Here is a 10,367-nt window from a genome sequence, read left to right as displayed (position 1 = left end):
AGACTTTGATGACAGTAAGTATTTAGTAGATGGTACTAACTGCATGGAAGGGCTTTTCCTTGAAATGTCCTACTTGAAAATTCCCCTCCCCCATTTCTTTTAGCATTTGCTGAGTCTGGTAATGATTTTGAAATGATTGCATTTAAACAAAAATTGGTTGTGGGGAGAAATTGGCCCCTAAGTATTTTCCTTCAGAAAAGGGGTATTTCCCGTATGGTTTTAAGTGATTTTGCTCCATGATGAGGCTCCAAAGCTATGAGTAACTTGGAGACTAAAAGTCATTTCACAAGAGATGGGTGGTGAAGCCACATGAACAGTTGTTAAAAAAAAGACATGACCATATTAAAAATATTAATTTTTTTATTTGAACATTTAAAAATATTTAAAAAAACATATTTTAAAAATGCTCCAAAACATGAATAAGAGAAATATGAATGAAAACAAATGTAAAGTATGTGCTCAGATCCATTAAATTATTTAAGATGTTGAAGAAACAAATGGTAAAAAAAGTAGTCAGTGTCAGTAGAATTGTAAAAAGATAGCATTTAATCAGTCAAATGCAAGCATTTATTGAGTATCTACTATGTGCCAGAATACAAATATAAAGAATTCATCCCTACACTCATGAAGCTTATGTTATAATGTCTCTTTCATTAATGCCAAGCGCAGCTACAAGGTAGTTTGGGAAAGAGGTTCTAGCATTTGGGGAGATCAGGAAAGGCTTCAATCACTCAATCAATAAGACTTTCTAAGCAATTAGTATGTGACTACCATGCTACACCAATACTATACTAAATAGCAGTTTCATCTGGAAGATGGTGCTTGAAGAGCATCTTAAAGGAAGAGAGGGGCTTTCTGACTCCAAAGCAAAGAGGTAAGGGCAAGGGCAGACTGCCGATGGGAAGGCACAAAGATAGGAAGTGCAACTCATGAGTTGGCTCCCTACAAGGGAGCCTTGAGCTCTAGAGAGAACTGTGGAGCTGCAGTTCAGATGCCAGAGCTCACACGTCTTATTCACATCCTTCCATTATCATGCCATCATGCCAGTAGATACAATTAACTCTTGGCAAAGACATTGACTGAGATTCTCATTAGCCTGGGATCAAAGGTATGCTAGATTCAGCTTAAAGGAACTGTCCAATGTGATCATTTACACCCTGGAAAGTGGCAAACACAAAATCAGGGCTTAATTTCTTGTTTTGTTGGCTGATCAGGCTTAAGCAAGTGATGGGGAAAATGTGAATAATGAAATTAGATTCGAAGGTATGTCTTGCTTTTCAGAGATCCAGGTTGCTCAACATTTACTGGCACACCTGCCTGAGGCATGTTCTTCCACAATATGTACAACATCTATGGGAAGAACAGACAGAAACCCAAAGTACATGATCAAATAAAAGGCAGCTTACAAGTCCTGGTGCCACAGATTCTGGATATTCCTTCTCCCATCCTATTGTCTTCATGGTAGATGCTTCAGTTGGACTTCCAGAATCTGCTACTTGTTCCAGCTCATTTAACTCTTAGTTGCCAGGTAGCTATAACTCCTTGAATGAAGTCGTTTCCTCCCTTAGTGATTCCATCTCTGGATCCATGTCTGTTTTCTCAGATGGAGGTAAATATTTCTTCTTGGTTGAGTAGCTGGGGGTAGGGGTGGGGTTGGAGTAGGGAGAAATTATTTTCTTTCCCCTTCCCAGGAGTCTTCATTAAAGATAGATCCCAGCTTTCAATATCTCCCACTCTCAGGGCCCTGAAGGGTTAACTATTTTTTTTCTTGCTTTAATTCAGGAAAATGCTTACTCCAGACAGCTCTAATAAACATCAAACTCCTTGCTAAACATTATGATTTCCAAATAATCTTTCAATCAAACTGGTCTGAAAGTTAGTAACTACTTTTTATCAAGATTAAAAATGTTTCCTCAAAGATAATTTTAGATTTTCTTAAATGTACAAACTTGCAGGAGGAATACATACTCCATATTTGTATCTTATATAGTAGCAGGTGTGCAAATTGGCAACTGGGCTTTTCTGTATGGCTTGCTAAAGTATTGAAGAAATGGAAGATTTCAACCTTATTAAATTCTGCTACTTTAGTTGAGCGTTCAGTACATTTTACTGGGTGATATACTTCTCTCTCTCTGCTTGAACTGTGGAATCTTCACTGTCAGACTTCATTTTCTTATAGCCCTGCCTTTTGTTCTGATTCACTGAGCCTTTATATCTTAGAACCCCCTCTCTGTTGACAAAGCAATTCATCACAAACAGCCTGGTATTGAGTTTTGTGGTATTCGTGACTCTGGCAGTCAAGGCACAGAGCAATACAAGACAACATCACCATTTGGAACAGCCTGTTGTTGGTGAGAGAGGTGCCCTTCAAAACAATGGTTTCTTCTTTTTTGTGCATCCGCCAAGACCTCATCTCTACTGTCTTTTTCAAGATCATATAATTCACTCACCATTGGCTGGAATCTGATGTTGCTGTTTTTTCTTCTTCCTTGCGATATTATTGGGTCTTCATCCTTAGAATCGGAATCAGAAAATATGTCATCATAATACTTTGACAGAATCATTCAAGTTTTCACAGTTCCTAAGGAAGAACCACTTTCTAGTGGGGTCAACTTCTCTTCCATTGTTTTGATGGTGAAATTTAATTCAGCTTCCATTTATTTTCAAACTCATCTTCACACCACGGTTCACTTTCACCAGGAAGACATTCTCTGATGGGTTTTCCTTTTTGGTCAGGAGCGCCATGTAAAAACACATCTACTTCCTGTTCAGAACAACTCAAAACTGGTTTCCTATTGCTGGACGCTTAACTACCTATGGGTCATCATCCTCAGAAGCTGATGAACAGAGCCACCAGATTGCAGTTTTATTTCCTAATGGCAGCAGCTAGAATCCAGGGTGTAGCTATTTAAAGCCTTCAGAGACAAGGATAATTTGTTTGCTAAGCCAATCATGTTCTTCTCATCTGGATTCGATCAGAAAGGTGTTCATACCTCATAAAGGGATCAAGGCACAGACCCAATTCTACAGTCAGTTTAGCACCTCATTAAAACCTTCTGACTATATTCTGGGTCTTCTTGTGACTGTGTCTATCCAGGTGAGTGGGGAGTGAGGGAGGAAAGAAAGAAACAGCATCTCTTAACACAAATAAAAACAAATCACATTCTGCAATGTTCCAGCTAGAGTAAAGAAGTGATATTTTTGCTTAACCTAAAAAATATAAAAAGTATACTACTTACGTGATACTTTTTTCCTTTAAATGATTTTATTATTATTATTTTTTGTTTTTATATCACCTAATTTTTCAATGTATCTCTCCTCTTGGCTCCTCACAGAGATCATTCACTAAAATAAAGTATAAAAAAAGGGAAAAATTAATAAAGGAAAAGACATTTATTAAGTTGTTGCTTTATATCAAATATTGTGCTGATTGCTAAGAATACAAGCAGAAATATTGAAATAGTCACTATTCACAAGTTCACATTTTAATTGGCAGGAACAACACCTAAAAGGAAGTTTACCTACAGAGAACTCCTTTTTGTTTTATTTTTTAGTAATGTGCCCTTTTTTGAGTATATTTTTCTCAATTACATGTAAAAACAATTGACATTTTTTAAAAATTTTGAATTCTAAGTTCTCTCTGTCCCTCCCTCTTCTACCTACTCTCTTCAAGGCAACCAGTTTCATATAGATTATGCATGTGTAGTCATGTAAAAAGTATTTCCATATTAGCCATGGTACAAAAGAAAATGTAGGTATCCCTTCTACATCACTACTTTCCCCGTTGTGGTTTTGATATATTGGGACTGACATAATACATTAAATGAGAATTTTGGATGAGTTTTGTGGAAGCTGTAGCCAACATAGGAAAGCCAGCCGATGATACAGAAAAGTTTCAGAACTCAGAAATACATAATATATGCATATAGAGATAGTATTGTATAATATCAACACATCCTTTAATACCATGAATATAAATAATTTCTTTTAAGTTAAAATAAGTGAAAAGTTAAAGTTTACAAAATTAACATGAAAAATCAGCAGATGACACACAAATCCTAGAAAAATAGAGCTATCTTTAAAAGTTCAGTAACTCATAAATGCATACAAGGTATTGTAAACACCCCATAAAAGAAAAAGAAAAATTCATGAAGGGAGGGTCAAAAATTTTTACAGAGACGCTAATCACCATAATGTGGAAGAGATACCTGTACAGATAAAGACCAACAACAAATAAGAATAACAGAGTAAAAAACAAAAAACTCTCAATCTGCATTCAGGCTGAGGTGAATAGTATTTTTCATTATTTTCATCATTCACATTTAAATTTGTCTTGGATCTTTGCATTGTTAAGAAGAGCTAAGTAATTTAAATTGATTATTGTACAATATTGTTGTTACTATGTATAGTGTTCTCCTGCTTCTGCTCACTTCATTTTGCATCATAGAGGTTTTCCTGAAATCATCTTGTTTGTCATTTCTTATGCTACAATAGTATTTCATCACAATCATAGACCACAACTTGATCAGCCATTTCCCATTTGATGGGTGTATCCCCTCAACTTATAATTCTTTGCCATCACAAAAAGAGCTATTATAATTTTGTACATACAGATATTTTTTCTTTTTTTTTCTTTAATTTCTTTGGGATACAGCCCTAGTGGTGGTATTTTTTGGTCAAAGGGTATGCATAATTTTATATCCCTTTGAGCATAGTTCCAAATCGTTCTCCAGAGTGATTAGACCAATTCACAATTCCACTAACAATGCATTAGTATCCCAATTTTTCCACATCCCTTTCAACATTAGGCATTTTCCTTTTTCGTCATGTTAGTCATTCCTGCTAGATGTGAAGTGGTACTTTAGAGTGATTTTAATCTGCATTTCTCTGATCAAGAATGATTTAGATCATTTTTGTCATATAACTATAGGTAACTTTGATTTCTTCTTCTAAAAACTACCAGCTCATATTCTTTGACTAACAACTGGGATGATTCACATTCTTATAAGTTTAATTTTGTTTTCTATATATTTGGGAAATGAGGTCTCTACCAGAGATATTTGCTGTAATTTTTTTTTTTACTGTTCTCTTGATTTCCTTCTAATCTTGGTTGCATTGGTTTTGTTTGTGCAAACTTTTAATTTGATGTAATAAGAATTATCCATTTTAAATCATGTAGTTCTCTTGGTGTTATTGTTTACAAATTTCTATCTTATTTTTACAATTGACAGGTAAAATACTGCATATTCCCTAATTTGTTTATTATATTACCCATTGAGTCTAAATCATGTACTTATATCCTGATATGCCGGGTAAGATGTGGATTTATACCTATTTTCAGTCAAACTGCCTTTCAGTTTTCTCAGCAATTTTTGTCAGTTAGTTCTTGTCACCAAACCTTTGATTTTTGCATTTTACTAGACTGCTTTATTCATTTTTTACCAAGTATTGTGTACCTAATCTATTCCACTGATCTATCATTCCATGTCTTAGCCAGTATCAGTTTTTTTTAATGTATTTTGAAATCTAGTATTGCTATGTCAGCATCCTCTGTATTTTTGTAATTGATTCCCTTCATAGTCTTGACCTTTAGTTCTTCCAGATGAGATTATGTTATAATTTTTTTCCAACTCTATAAAATGAGTTTTGGGTAGTTCTATTGATATGACATTGAATGATTCAATTAATTTACATTGTCATTTATTATATTGACTTGGCCTACCTATGAGCAATTAATAATATTCTGTTATTTAGATCTGACTTTATTTTTGAAAAGTGTTATGTAATTGTGTTTATATAATTCCTGATTTGGTCTTGGCAGATAGACTTTTCGAGTATTTTAAATTGTCTGCAGTTATTTTAAATCGATTTTTTTTTCTATTCTGCTGCTGGATTTTGTTGATAATATCTAGAAATGCTGACATTTATGAGTTTATTTTTCTTTCAACTTTTTTGAAATTATTTTAACTAGTTTTTTTAGCTGATTCTCTATGTATACCATCATAACATCTGCAAAGAATAATAGTTTTATTTCCTCATTGACTATTCTAATTCCATCAATTTCTTTTTTTTTCTTACTGTTATAGCTAGCATTGCTAGTACAATATTAATGTTGATAATGGGTATCCTTATTCCATTCCTGCTCTTTTTGGGAAGGCTCCTAGCTCATCCTGATTACAGATAATGCTTACTGATGACTTTAGATAGATATTACTTATTATTTTAAGGAATGTTTCATTTATTCCTATGTTTTCTAGTGTTTTCAATAGGAATAAGCATTGTATTTTGTCAAAAGCATTATTTTTTGCTTCTACTGATATAATATGATTTTTATTGATTTTATTATTGATATGGTCAATTATACTGAGTTTTCTGAATATTGAGCCAACAACTCTGCATTTCTGGTATAAATCCCATTTGGTCATAGTTATGATCTTTGTGATATACTGCTATCTGGTATTTTGTTTGACTTTTTGTCATTTGTCATTCATTAGGAAAAATTGATCCATGGCTTTTTTTTTTTGCTCTTCCTAATTTTAGGTGACAGCGCCATATTTGTGTTATAAAAGGAATTTGGTAAGACTTTTCCAAGTAGTTTATATAATACTGGAAGTGTTCTCTGAATATCTGGTAGAATTCACTTGTAAATTCATTTGGATTTTTTTCCTTAGAAAGCTTATTTATAACTTATTCAACCCCCCCCCCCCCAAGATAAGTTTATTTAAATATTCTATTTATTTTCCATTAATTTGGGTAGTTTAAATTTTTGTAAATATTCATCTATTTTATTTAGATTGTTGGATTTATTGGCAAATAATTGGACAAAATAAATCCTAATAATTGCTTTTATTTACTCTTCATTGGTGATAAATTCAGCATTTTACTTTTTGATATTGGTAACTTGATTTTCTTTCTCTTTTTTAACCAAGTTAAACAATGGTTTATCTATTTTGTCAGGTTTTTTTTAAAACCAACTCCTAGTTTCATCTTTTTAGTTCAATGGTTTTTTTACTTTCAGTGTTATTCATCTCTCCTTTGATTTTCAGGATTTCAAATTTGGTGATTGGGAATTTTTATTCTTTTTCTAGCTTTTTTGGTTGCATGACCAACTCACTGATCTTTTCTCTATTTTATTGATGTATTTAGAGATAAAAAATTTTCTCCTTTTGCTCCATTCATTCTTTAGCATTGGATTATTTATTTTCAAATTAATTTTTATTTATGTTTCCATGACCCTTTTTTGGATGTAATTTATATTGCCCTGTGATCTGAAAAGGGTACATTTAACATATCTGCTTTTCTGCATTTGGGTTGTGAGGTTTTTTTTTTTTTAATCCTTACCTTCTGTCTTGGAGGCAATACTGTGTATTGACTCCAAGGCAGAAGAGTGGTAAGGGCTAGGCAATGGCAGTTAAGTGACTTGCCCAAGGTCACACAGCTAGGAAGTGTCTGAAGCTAGATTTGAACCTAGGACCTCCCGTCTCTAGGCCTGGCTCAATCCACTGAGCTACCCAGCTGCCCCCAGGTTGTGAGGTTTTTATGTCCTAATACATGGTCCATTTTTGTATAGGTGCCCTATGCTCCTGAAGGAGTAGTATACTCCTTTCTATTTCCATTCAGTTTTCTACAGAGGTCTATCATAGCTAACTTTTCTATAATTCTATTCATCTTCATAAGTTCTTTCTTGTATACTTTTTATTTGATTTATCTAGTTCTGAGAAGGGGAAAGTTGAGGCCTCCTAATAGTATAATTTTTCCTGTCTATTTCATCCTGCAACTGATTTAGCTTTTTCTTTCAGAATTTGGGTTCTATACCATTTGGTGCATATATGTTAAGTACTCATATTCATTGTTTATGGTACCTTTGAGCATGAAGTTTTCCTTCTTATTTCTTTTTTGGAGAGAGGGGCCTGAAATAGCTACTTTATTGATCTAGTCAGAAAACACATATGCATACCACACAGTTTTCATATCTCCTCGAACTTTACATTTTAAGAAGTAAATTCTAACTTCATTGTTAATTTGACTGTAAGTAAGACAACAGGACTGCCCAACAATTGTTTTTGCTGGAGAGCATTAATCTCTTGAACCACTTTTCCTTAGCTTCAGGCTTCTCAATAAATAGATGGGGATGGGCTAGAGAATTGTCTTGATAATCCTTAGGGATGTTACCAGGGTCTATTTTTTTCTCAGTTGGGGTGGATTTATGATTGCTATTTCTAATATTGTCCATTCCTACTTTCCTTTGTCAGAATCAGTGGGTTTTCTTATATATATATATATGCATATATGTGTGTGTGTAAGAAAGTATGTAATATATATAATTTATATTATAATTTAATTAATTTAGAATATTTTCCCATGTTTCCATGAATCATGTTCTTTCCCTTCCCTCCTTCCACCCCGCTCCCAAAGCCAACAATCAATTCCACTGGGTTTTACATGTACCATTGTTTAAAACCTATTTCCATATTATTACTTTGTGCAATAGAGTGATCATTTAGAGTCAACATCCCCAATCATATTCCCACCAAATCACATGATCAATCATATGTTTTTCTTCTGTGTTTCTGTTCCCACAGTTCTTTCTCTGAATGTGAATATCATTCTTTCTCATAAGTTCCTTTGGATTGTCCTGGGTCATTGCATTGCTGCTAGCAGAAAAGTCAGTTACATTTGATTGTGCCATAATACATCATCAGTCTCTGTGTACAATGTTGTTGTCCTGGTTCTGCTCCTCTCACTCTGCATCAATTCCTGGAGGTCGTTCCAGTTCATATAGAATCCTTCCAGTTTATTATTCCTTTGAGCACAATATTCCATCACTATCAGATATCACAATTTGTTCAGCCATTCCCCAGTCAATGGACATCCCCTCATTTTCCAATTTTTTGCCAACACAAAGAGCTCAGCTATAAATATTTTTGTACACATATATTTTTTTCTTATCCTGACATTACTATCAAAGGATATGCACAGTTTTATAGCCCTTTAGGTATAGTTCCAAATTTCCCTCCACAATGGTTTGATCAGTTCACAACTCCTTTTGCCACATCTCCTCCAGCATTTACCACTTTCCTTTACTATCGTATTGGCCAATCTGATAGGTGTGAGGTGGTACCTCAATATTGTTTTAATTTGCATTTCTCTCTCTAAAGAGAGGTTTAGAATATTTTTATATGATTATTGATTACTTTTATTTCTTTATCTGAAAATTGCTTGTTTATATGCTTTGGCCATTTGTCAATTAGGGAATGGCTTGTGTTCTTATAAATTTGATGTAGTTCTTTATAAATTTGAGAAATTAGATCTTTATCAGAGCTTTTGCTATGAAAAATTTTCCCAGTTTGTTGTTTCCCTTCTAATCTTGGTTCATTAGTTTTGTTTGTACAAAAGCTTTTAAATTTAATATAATCAAAAGTATTCATTTTGCATCTTATAATATTCTCTATCTCATTTGGTCATAAATTCTTCCCTTCTCCAAAGATCTGCCAGGTAAACCAAGACTGTCTTCCTCTAATTTAGTTATGGAATCTCTCTTTATATCTAAATCATATCTCCATTTTGACTTTATCTTGGTAGAGATAACTTATGGCATGAATACCAAAGATGGCATGCAGAATGCTCCCTGTGGACATGCAGTCACCCCCCCCCCCCAAGCGCCTAGTTCATTACTAGAAAGACAAAGGGACCTGGGTAGAGCTTCTCCCTTCCCTCTCTCCATTGAGTCTTATGGACATTTTTTAACATTCCCCCACCCCTCTGCCCAGCAGCCAGTGGGAGCACAGGGAGGTAAGGTGGGTGGCTCACAAGGGGCAGAGCTTGAAGGGAGCAGAGTGCTTGGGCCACTCCCCTCCCTCTTTCTATACTCTCTGAGAACATTCCTCAGTTTACCCACTCCTCCTCCCAGCAGTCCAATGGGAGTCCTTTCTCCCTCTCCTCTGTGTGTGTGTGTGTGTGTGAGATGGAGGGGGCAGCATTCCATTTCCAAAAGGTTTGCCATCACTGTTATAGGGTGTGAGATATTGGTCTATATCTAGCTTCTGCCATATTGTTTTCCAATTTTCCCAGCAGTTTTTGTCAAAGATTGAGTTCTTATTCCAAAACCTGGAATTTTTGGGTTTCTCAAACACTAGGTTGCTAATGTCATTTACTCCTATATATTGTGTATCTAGTCTGCTCCATTCATCTACCATTCTATAGACTTTAGTTTGTACCAGATTGTTTTGATGATTGCTGTTTTATAGTACAGTTTGAGATTTGGTACTGCTAGACCTATTTTCTTAACTTTTTTTTTCATTAGTTTGCTTGATATTCTTGACCTTTTGTTCTTCCAGATTAATTTTGTTATTTATTGTTTTTTTTCT

General features: G+C 34.4%; 1 pseudogene; it reads right to left on the bottom strand.

The window, feature by feature from the left end:
* Nucleotides 1-401: 401 nt before the first annotated feature.
* Nucleotides 402-2,998, bottom strand: LOC103104761 (E2F-associated phosphoprotein-like; annotated as a pseudogene).
* Between the last annotated feature and the right edge of the window lie 7,369 nt (nucleotides 2,999-10,367).

Source organism: Monodelphis domestica, chromosome 4, assembly GCF_027887165.1.
Source record: "Monodelphis domestica isolate mMonDom1 chromosome 4, mMonDom1.pri, whole genome shotgun sequence".
In the NCBI taxonomy this organism is placed as follows: domain Eukaryota; kingdom Metazoa; phylum Chordata; class Mammalia; order Didelphimorphia; family Didelphidae; genus Monodelphis; species Monodelphis domestica.
This window is presented reverse-complemented; position numbering and strand designations above follow the sequence as displayed.